Source organism: Anopheles marshallii, chromosome 2 (genome assembly GCF_943734725.1).
Source record: "Anopheles marshallii chromosome 2, idAnoMarsDA_429_01, whole genome shotgun sequence".
NCBI classification, from domain to species: Eukaryota; Metazoa; Arthropoda; class Insecta; order Diptera; family Culicidae; genus Anopheles; species Anopheles marshallii.
The window spans coordinates 68377924-68388729 of record NC_071326.1 but is presented as its reverse complement, the minus strand read 5'-3'; positions in this window follow the sequence as shown (position 1 = coordinate 68388729).

The following is a 10806-nucleotide window of genomic DNA, read 5'->3' as shown; positions in this document are numbered from 1 at the left end:
CTTCGGTCATGCCGCATCACGATGCAGTATATTTGGTGGGAACAGTGAAGTGTGGTCTATTGTGAGCTGTGACAATCGATGCGTTTGGTTCGAGAAGTGCATGACAATGCTCGGCCACTTGTTGCGGCATCTGTAAACCCGTAATTAGAAACCATGGACTGGGAAGTTCAACTCGTCGTTGCTCCTTTGGATGCAAAATTCGATTAATAACGCTATCATAATGGTTCTGCAGCTAGGTAAAACCGCGAAACGGTTGTAACGCTGGATAATTATCTAATAATCTATATTTCGAAAAACAGGTTTTTGCATATTGTAACCGTTTTTGAAAGAAGGATCGGAAGACGGGGCACGCCAAACAATTGACTGATCGTTTCTGAAGTTTTTCTTACGGATCTCAAGTAGATTAATTTGACCATCTATGCAGTTTCTGGATTTTTCCTGATTCCGAACAACATCTATTAATAATTATGCTCGAAGATTTAAATTTCAAACAAAATTTTGAAATCATATCAGTCATTCGCTGGCAACCGCACCAAATGTCACATTTGACATTAGCCCACCCATCTTGTTTACTTTTGAGCGGTTTTAGAAAGGTTATCTTCGGCAAAAAATAGTATTTTTAGCAACAATTAACTAAAAAATGTTCACCGGAATTGCGGAATAACCTACTTTGTTTGATGAAATTCTGTGTATCAAATTTGTCATGGGTTGTGTTTTTTCCACTCTCTCTACTCTTTTTCTCTCTCGCTCATGAGATCTCGTGACAAAAGGGAACAAATGGTGCGCACCTGCTGTACGCACCAGCCCGTCCGAAACCAGTGACCACGGATAATCGAGCGTTGGCTGCAATCGCAAAATTCAGCAGAGCTTGCTGTGCGAGGGTGTGTATTACTTTCGATACGGCGAGTTACCATTCCCGAGTTCGTGTACGCTAGCCCGCAGACAGGCCACACCAAGCGCACGCACGCACGGGTTGTCCGTGAGTTGTGAAGGTGCGTTTTTGTGTGTGTTATTTTTTGGACGATGGTAGTTTTGCAGCGTAAAAGCAGTCGCACCAATTTTTCTTCCCACCCACCCACGGTTATCGGTGGGGGAGGAGACAAGGATGAAAAAAGATGGTTATCGTAAAGCGCTCATAGCACCCTACCCTGAGAGGGTGGGTACGGTGCGTGCGTCCGTCGTGTAACATTTCACGATAAATTAGAAATGTGCGTGTACCTGTGCCGTGTGCGTGATTTTTGGCGAGTGTGATACAACTGGAAGAAAGAAAAAGAGCACCCACTCGGGAAAAACGGTTGAATTTGGCAACAGAAAAAATCGGTAACACCGTGAAAATCGTGTGCGAAGAAAAGTGACCAGCGAAAAGAAAAAAGCACACACACATATATACACACACAACCTTTTGGAACAAAATAAAATCAGTATGAAAAAGATTGTGTGAAGGCGGGCAGAAGGAGAAGGAAAGCTGAATGAGCGAGTGGGGTAGAGAAGTTCGCGCACGCAAGAGAGCAAGCTAGACGGGCGTGAGAGAGAGTGCGCGAACGCGGCGCACAGTCGGTTGTGCACGTAAAAGTTGCTGGGAAATAGTACGAACACAAAGATATTCGGATGCAGTGTACGTGTGTGGGCGAGTGTCGCGAGAATAGTAGCAGCGGGCACAAAAGTAGTAGCAATAGTGGTGGTAGTAGTAGCACCAGCAAGATAGTAACAACAGTGTTGGTATAGCGATGGCACACACACACACACATGTACACACCGTGTGAGATAGTTACTCTAATTTTCGAGCCCAACAGGCAAGGCAAAATCAACAGAAAAGCGAATTTAGTACGGAACAACGGTGTGTGGAATTCCCATTCTAGGAGTATTTCGCACCAAAGGGCAGACCTTCGTGTTGTTGTGTTGTGTTGCACGTTCCTGTTGGGTTTTCCCCGCTGTAGAGGAAGGTTATTTGCTGGTCACCCCGTACCAAAACTCCACAACCCGTGAGCGATTCTTTGTGAGTGGCCGTGAATTTTGGTGTTTTTTCGTGCGGTTAGCTACTCAGGGAGAACGAATGAGAGGGAAGAAAAGAAAACGGGGAGAAAAAAACATCCCTACAGGAGTGTCCGGCTAAAATCAATTTTCGATTTGCTCCGTGTTCTTTTTCGTACGCTCCCATTCTCTCTCTTTCTCTCGTTCGCTTCAAAGCTCTCCTTTTCGTGGGGTCCTTCGATCGAACGGGGTAAAGGTCGTGATGGATTTTCATGAGGGTTAGTCGATAGGAAATCCATTTCCGTGTGTTTCCCCCATCCAAATCAACCCTGTTACAGTGTGCACCACCCAATTACATGTTTCCCCCTGGTCTCTCACTCAATAATGTAACGGCAAGTCGGGTCCGAACACTTCCGTTCTTGGAGACAGGAGTAGTATGCGCCTGCTGGGAACTAGCATACATCCGCGAGTGTTTTTAATTCACGCGCGCGCGTGTGTGTGTGTGTGTGTAGATGGGCTCAACTGTGCGCGCTAATGTACGTGTGTGTATGTGTGGGAGTGTAAGAAAACGGTTGTCCAACAACAACAAAAAAAGCATCTAGTGGTTGGCGATGCAGTCGTTCGGAAGCTGTGCAACGGTGAAAAAGACACCTGCAGGATTACGCCCCGACTGGCGGATGACAGGTGATAGGGTGACAGCATCCCAAATCGTGGGGGGAGGGATGGTCCAGTGTGTTTCTCGGACGGCTATCGCGGGTTTTACAAGCACCGAAGGCCTTCTCCATTATCAGCGCACCGTTGTGAGGGCGTGCGTGTGTGTTTATTAGTATGTAAGCTGTGTGCACTTTTCCGACCGAGCCTCTGTATGCGTAGTGAGTGAAGTAAGAAAAAAGAAATAGTCCTCCAAATGGTTATGTACTTGTGTGTGTGTTGCGTTGGGGTCCGATTTGGGGTGAGATTTTAATGGACGAGCAGTGAGCACAGTGTGAACACAGTGAGATTGGTAGCTTCTTATTCGTTTCTGCCTTGTGTGTGTGTTTCCTACTACATTGTGGTTAGATTTGTTGGAAGGAAAAATCCCATCGCTCCGCCACGGTTCGTACCACACACTCCGAAAAATGTATTTGCATTGTTGAGTTAAGAAAAAAATAAAAACGACAGAAGAACCACAACGAAAAGGCTGCGTGAGACGTGAGAAATTACTCACTAGGCAAAGTCAAAGTGAAAAGTGCCTTAAATCGAACTGTGAAGCAAGTGCGAAATTGGAGGGCGTTTTTGTGTAAAGGGGGACCAAAATAAAAGGACACTGCAGGTGAGAATCCTGGAAACGGAAGGATAATGTGTACTGGGCTGGGAACAAGCAAGGCGCGAAACTGATCAGCTTAGCGCACACATACTCGTTCGCCTGGAGCTCAGGAAACTTTACTGTGCCTAGTGCATATATGTGTTTGTGTGTTTTGACCTGGGAAAATGGCAAAATATGGTGTGTGGTGGAGCTGGATCATTTGGCCCACCGCGGGAAAAAGGTTTTGTTTTTTTGTGCGTTGGAACTATTAACTGTGTTAACCAGCAGAAGATGATGCATGAAATAACACACAACACACTATCACGCCAAAAACCGAAGCAAGTTAAATGTCAACCCGCTCGTGAGCACACATCAGCAGATGTGTAATTTACTATTCCTGCCCATCGTGAAACAGTTGCATGTGTGTGTGTGTGTTCCGTCTCCAACATCGCAACGTTGGGGTCCGATTTGGGTTCACTGTCGTTTCGTTTCCCTCATCGTAAAGGAATACATTATTGTGGAATAGGTCTTGCGCGAAATTTGTGTATGTGTAGTAAATTGTAGCATTTCATTTACAGTGCCTACATACTTCTTAAGTGCGCTTGACTTTAATGCAGAACGTGTGATTGTTTATTTTATTTTTTATGTTTACTTTTAAATAATTTCCCTCTCTTCCCATTTCTTACAGTTTGTGCGTTGTGTGCCCATCCGCCCCGTTCTGATTGCCATCCTTCCGTATCTAAATGTGTGTGTGTGTGTGTGGGTGCGCGCGTGTGGGAAATAAAGCAGCTACAACATCACATGCAGGTGCCCTACGAGTAAACACAGTACAAACCGTACCGAAAACAAAATTGAAAACAACAAAACCAAAGGAAAAGTAACGAACGCGCGAGAAATCAATAGGTAACCGGTAGTTGTAAAAAAATTAAAAAAATAACAAAAAAAAAACGCATATGACACATCCCACACGTTCGCCATTGCCTGCTGTGCAGTGTTTTGTTCCTGGCTGTAAGTAGTAACTGTTCTGTCAAACGCGCGTTACACTAACCACCATCACACTCGCCGCTTCACGACGGCTGCACAGGTGCGTTATCCTGTGTAACGCAGCAGCACAGTAACGCACGGCGGGTCCTTGCTGTCGCTTAAGTCTTGCAGTCGGTTCCCGTGTGTATGCATGCTTCGAGTGATTGTTTTACAATTGTAGCAACAACAACAACAACAAAAGTGCGTGCAAAAGTGTATGATAATTTATAAGTGACGTGGGCTCTGGGCAGTAGGCGAAGGTTGGGGAAAGAATTATTTTCCTTCTGTTACCCAATCCAATCAATCAGCGGGCACGGTGCGTTTGCCGCGACGGTGCGGTGTTTGTGCGAAGAAATTGTGTGTTTTGTTTTAAAAATTTTCCTTTCATTTGTGTCTTCGCGTGATCGTGCGCGTGTGTGTGTTTATGTGTGGTCCGTTTCCCTCCGATTGAGATACCTCAACAGCAAGCAACAACAAAAAAACCGCTGCAACTTTCGCTGCAGGTACTGGCTGGGAGCAGCAATCATACAACTGTAAAGTCCAGAAGCATCCGGAAACAGTTCAAGCAAGGTAAGCCGCCTTCCCCCCTTCCCCTATCCTCTACAGCAAACCACAATTAACTCCAGCAACACCATGTCAACTTCAGACTTCAGGCTCGTCCAGAAGCGTTATTCTACACACCGAACGCGCACAACGTCCACTTGTCCAGCGGGGGTTTGCTTTCCGGTTGGGATCAATATTTATTGCTCCACTCGCTTCCTCGTCTGCTGTTATTGTTGTGGTGAAGTTGTTCGAACCTTTTACGATTCTTTTTATAGAAAATATTATCGACTATTATGGCGGGGGGGGGGGGGGGGGGCGCATTGTAAAAAAAATGGTGAGAGTCTCCCCCATCCCCCTTCCCCCCCGGGTGGTGGCACCTAATCCCTTGAAGTTGTTTTTCTTCTTCCTGTTGTTTCTTTTAAATCGCCCATAAGTTGCCCTTGGAATGCTGGAAGGAAAAGCACCATGGTGGTAAAGGTCTCCAATACGATTAGGAGTTTTTTGAAGCAACAGAGCGCAGAACAGTGAGCGAGAGAGAGTGAGAGATAAATAAGAAGAGAGAGCGAGAAAAGGAAGAAAGGAAAAGAGAGAGAGAGAGAGAGAGTACCGCCCCGTACGTTGACCTTCTGGAAATCGACATTCTGGAGGATATTTTCTGGAGGTCCATACCGCTATGCGTTCTAAATATAGAATCTTACACGCACACATTAACTTTATTTTTTTGTTAATAAACGCCGTTTTAGTTAGACGTGTAGAACAAAAACAGGACACAATTATGGATGGTTTCATTGCATTCTGAGCTTCCCTGGAGCTTCCGAAGGGGAACATGGGATTTACAGTTCAATCTCTGTTGCGGTGTGCGTGTGCCAGTTTTTTTTTTTGCCAAGATCACCACCACTGCCTAGAACTACTGCACGAAGCTACTGATCAAATCCTTCCCGAAAAAGGACCTCATTTTCTTTTAGTCCATGATTATCACCCTGGAATGGACTGGGGTTTTTTTTTTTTTGGAGCGTAATGAGAAGAATTTTGTCGTTAACCCCCGTGAAACTCTCGGCCTCTCTCTATCTCTCTCACTACAGCTGAGACTCTCTCCAACATATCCACCCTTTCGAAATCACAGCGTTCTGCTCTCTGTGTATGGTTTCTTCCTTGGAGCGTTGTCTGGTTGTGGTGGAATTTTTCGTTTTCGATAGCATGAATAGAACTCGAACTGGTTCGAGGTGCCCTGGACATGAAGTCGTTAGGACTTACAAATGTGTTTTGCGGAATGTTTGGCAAAGGGCGGAACGCAGCATTTTGATGAAATATAAGCGAAACCGTCAGTCGCTTTTAAAGCGATATTGCTAGCTGCTGGGAAAACGAACGTCCTGCTGGAGGATATCGATTCCTCGCTCAAAGAAATGTTGGTTTTTTTTTATTCTCGTTGTTGTGCAGCGGAGAGCACTGAAACGGAACTATTGCCGCTCTGACCCCGACTAGAGGCGACTCGTCTCACCGGGGAAATGTGAGCTTTTCTTGCCGGGGTGAGAGATTTTTCTCCCTCACGGTGAATTAGAGAAGGATTTTTTTTTGTTCACCTTCCCCCTACCCGCTTAGTGAGATGGGGCGGCGAGTGTGAAACGTTCCAGCAGATGAGCAGTGAGTTGTGTGTGGTGTTTTCCATATGTCCCCCAACGGTGTTCGTTTTCCGCGGTCCGACGAAGGTACGATGCAACTAGTCGTAAACTGCTTTAAATTACTTTCACACTTCGAAAACATTTTATGTTGCGAATATGAGGCGTCAAAGAAGATGCTCTTAGAAGGGGTAGATAGATAGATAGTTTGGTTCACTTTCGGCTGTCAGGCTGAGCGTTCAGCTACGGGGTGAGTAGCAAATCGCGATACACGGTCGAGCAATGCTCTTTTCATCTCATCATCTCTTTTCGTCTCAAGTGTGAGCGCCCGGCCGTTACTGCTCCCAAGGGCAACTGTCGCGGAACTGTAGAGAGCAAATGAAAACGCACGTGTAGTTGTGTGTGTGTGTGTATGTGCATGTGTGCGCCCATCTTTTCACGGTTATCTCAGCCTCAGCTTTTTGATCTTGGACGGTAGTAGAAGAGGTGGGTTTTGTGTGGAGATTCAATTCCAAGCTATGCTTGGTGCGCCTCTCACATGTTCACCTGTTTTTAAGCGTGTAAGTGTGTGCGTGTGTGTGTGTGTGTCGCCCAGAGCAACACACAATACGCACGCACGAGCACGAGAGCGGCGAAGAAGATGGAGACTACTAATTGCATTCACCGTACCGAAGCGGCATACACTGTTGCTTGCTTAGCTTTAATGTTCGCTGTGGGCCAAATGGCAGCTTAATAAATTCCCACCAGTGCGAGCGAGCGAGCGAATGGAGCAGTAGGTTGGGTTGGTAGGAAAGGTGTTCCAAGCGGCAACCGGGTCCTCCCAATTCTCTTGGGAGATTGGATGGGGGGGGGGGGGGGGGGGGGGGGGGGGGTGAAGGATGCTTCAGGGAAAAGTGATCGTATCGAATAGGTGATTATTTGATATTAGATTAAATTTTTTCCTCAATAGAACGTAAGCCTTTTGAAATCACTTTAAAAAAAAAGAAAACTACCCTTTTTTCGCCTTTAGTTAAAATTTTACTGATTTTATGGAGACGCCTAGTGGTTGGTAATTTGTTTTTCGTTCTACCCAAAATTTTCTCTTACGTTAAGGACATTTGCTCAGCCTTTTTTTTATTTTTTTAAAGGACCGTATTTGTGAAATTTCCTGCTTCTGCAATCTTGATGAGATTTTAACGTGAATAAATGTTATTATTTTCGACGGTAAATTATCCTTATTTAAATGAGCTCCATCCGTTGAATCGTTAATTGAAAACAACGATAGGCAGATTAAATTGAAAAAAAAACGGAGGATACAAATGAATCACTCATTTTTCTCGCTCTTATCGAAAATTACGCGTGCTGCTTGAAGAGGAGTAGCATCGTAAATAGATATAAAAACAACAATAAGTTAGTCATTGTTTCAATCGGGGTCACCCTTTTTATGGTTACTCATGATTTTGTTTTGTTTTGTTTGATAAAATCGAACAACAATACAATTCACACATTTGTGTAAGCGCATGATTCATTGATTCCAGCCGGTCGAAGTTGGATTGTAATGTGTGTGTGAATTAAATTGAAAAATGGAAATGGGAATGTAAAAAAAAACAACCAAACACGAAGGAATCATTTGTTTTAATGTGCCTTAATTAGCACTAAATTGTAAACTAACAGACTCCTCTAATGATGATGATTCAGAGACAGAGACAGGAACGTGGTAAAGGGTCTGCAACATTCTAGCTGCTGTTGTTTGCATGTCAGGGGCCGACCAGATGTGTTAAATGTTGCTGCATCGTACCACAATCAAAAGATGAGCAAAGCAATGATAACACTTGTATTTTTATTTAATGAAACAGTGCCCACGACGGTGCACCAGACACGAACCCGGGGTCTCAGGTGTTGGTGAGACGGTTAGCTTTGACACACCATACCGATGACTAATGTGCGTTGTTCGACTTCCCTCTTAGCCTGTGTTCGTGTGGGTGGGTGCTATCACACGCACGATAAGCCAATAGCGTAATGACGAGCTAAAAATTTCGGGTCTCTCGCGTCGCATCGTGCAGAATTGGAATGTTTTATGTGTGGAAGTTCCCAACTTGTCGCATCTGAACCAATTTTGTACGCTAAAAATATTGATTCAAGACAGCATGCTAATGTCCGCAACGTTGTTTTTTCCCTTTGGAGAACGAATCTTTACTTTCCCTCTGCTGTGTTCGTAAACCGTCCGCTAGAACAATGCCACAAATAAATCGACGACGCGTTGGTGTGTTTTTCGCCTGCTCCGATGTTCGTAACATCGTATCGGAGACTCGCGATGAGAAGTTTCATTGCCACCTTTGGTTCACCTTTCGAAGCATTTTCGTTAGCAAAGTTAACCTTCTCAAACATCATCCAACCGGCTGCTTTCTCGTTCCAAGCACCTACATTATTGAATGGGTGGTCGAGGATGGAATGAAAAAAAAAAAACAAAAACCAAAAAAAACAATAACAAAATTCTTAACCTTCGCTCGTGTACCGATATCGGCAATATCCTTTTTTTTTGTTACGTTTCAATCGAAAGTCGTTTGGGGTGTAACGTTAACCGAAGAAACGGTCGATAGTGGTTGAAGGTGATTGTGGATGGTGCTAGAATGGTTTATCTGGGGGTGTGTGAGAATACAACCCAATTCCTCCTAACGAGGAAATCTTTTTCTGCTTTTTCGGCAACAAACAACCTCAAGCGGTCTGCAGGTCTGCCATTTCTGGCTTTCTGTGACTTTATTCACCCGTAGCTGGATGGTTCGTCCTGCGTACGGAGGATTGGTCCGGATGGGATTTTGTTCCGGTTCCGTTCGTGTGAAGACCAGCGCCACTACCATCATGCCACCGGACCGCCTCCCACTGACCCCGGCAGGGTACGAATCGCAAAGGCACTTCAGCTTTGCGTTCCGATAACTCATTGTAACATTCTATGTGACTATCCTGGTCATGGCACCAGCACTTCCCTCATGCAAGGTTCTCGTAACGTGAGTGCGACCCAGCTCTTTCATCATTAAGACAGAAATGAAAAAAAAAGGCTAGAACAAAAAATAATGCACCCAAAACACACACACACACATTAAATATGCTTTTTCCCACGCTTTTCTAACGCATTGCTTTTTCCCAAGCGTTTGTAAATTCGATCCGTTCTTTTGATCCTCGTGTGACCCACACTCCCCCACCACCACCCCTTCCCACCCTGTTTACACCTCCGTGTTGTTTCCCAGTAACCGATTATGTGTGGATATTTGGTATTGCTTTGCAAATTCCGGATACGGTCAAGGAACAGCATCCGCAAAGTACTTCTTTTTATCAACAATTAAGCTACGCGCTTCTCTTCTCCGGTGTCTCCTTCCGCTTGGCTTTGGCCTTGTTTTGAGGAACGCAGTTTTTATGTCTACATTTTTCACGTACCAATTCTGCACTCCATTCCTCTTTTGGACGTTACAAACTAGAGACGTGCGTTCCGGAACGTACGCAACGCTGCGGAACGGCTCCGGGGCCGGCGTCGAACCTTCGGCTTCGCATCCAAGGCTCCGAACTTACGGTTCCGAACCCATGGTTCCGACCCCATGGCTCCGAACCTACGGCTCCGCGCCTACGGCTCGGAAGCAGGCTCCGAACCTACAGCTCCGTACCCACGACTCCGACCCCACGGCTCCAAAACCGGCTCCGACCCCACCGCTCCGTGCCTCCGTGGCACTGGCTCTGAACCTACGGCACCGAACCTACGGCACCGAACCTACGACTCCGACCCCACGGCTCCGAACCCACGACTCCGAAATCTATGGCCCGAAATTGTTCAGAGCCGGTTCCGGATCCGGAGCCGTTTTTCCCATCACTAACACAAACGTCGCGCGGCATACTTTGCCACCCACACGCGCCCATCCTGGTGTGCGTGCATGTACGCAATCAGTAGGATAGTGAGCCCGGGCACGAAGGGCACACGACGGACCAAAACAGAATTGCACATTCGGCAGCGGACATCCACAGTTGTCTTGGGGTCGATAAAAATTATCTTTTATCTCGCGATTCGCCGCCATGTCGTCATTAGGTGTAGCTGGTGACGTAACACGCACACACACTCGCCGACTGGATGGGATTGAAGTGACGCGAGCGTGTGTGCAACCAGTGTGCGGGAAGTGTTTATTTTTGGAGCTTTTCTACTCACCATTCGGTGGCTTTTGCGTGGTGTGTGGTGGTGTGGAGGAGAGCTTATGGCGATCCCGGAGGGGACAGTGTTGCCAAGCGACGGAAAAACCAAGCAGCCACCAAGTCAATGAATGAAGCAGGTGAAAATATACAGCTGTCTGGATGGAGGACGAGCACGCCCTGGTGGATGGCCTGCTGTTCGCCTTTTTTTATTCGTAC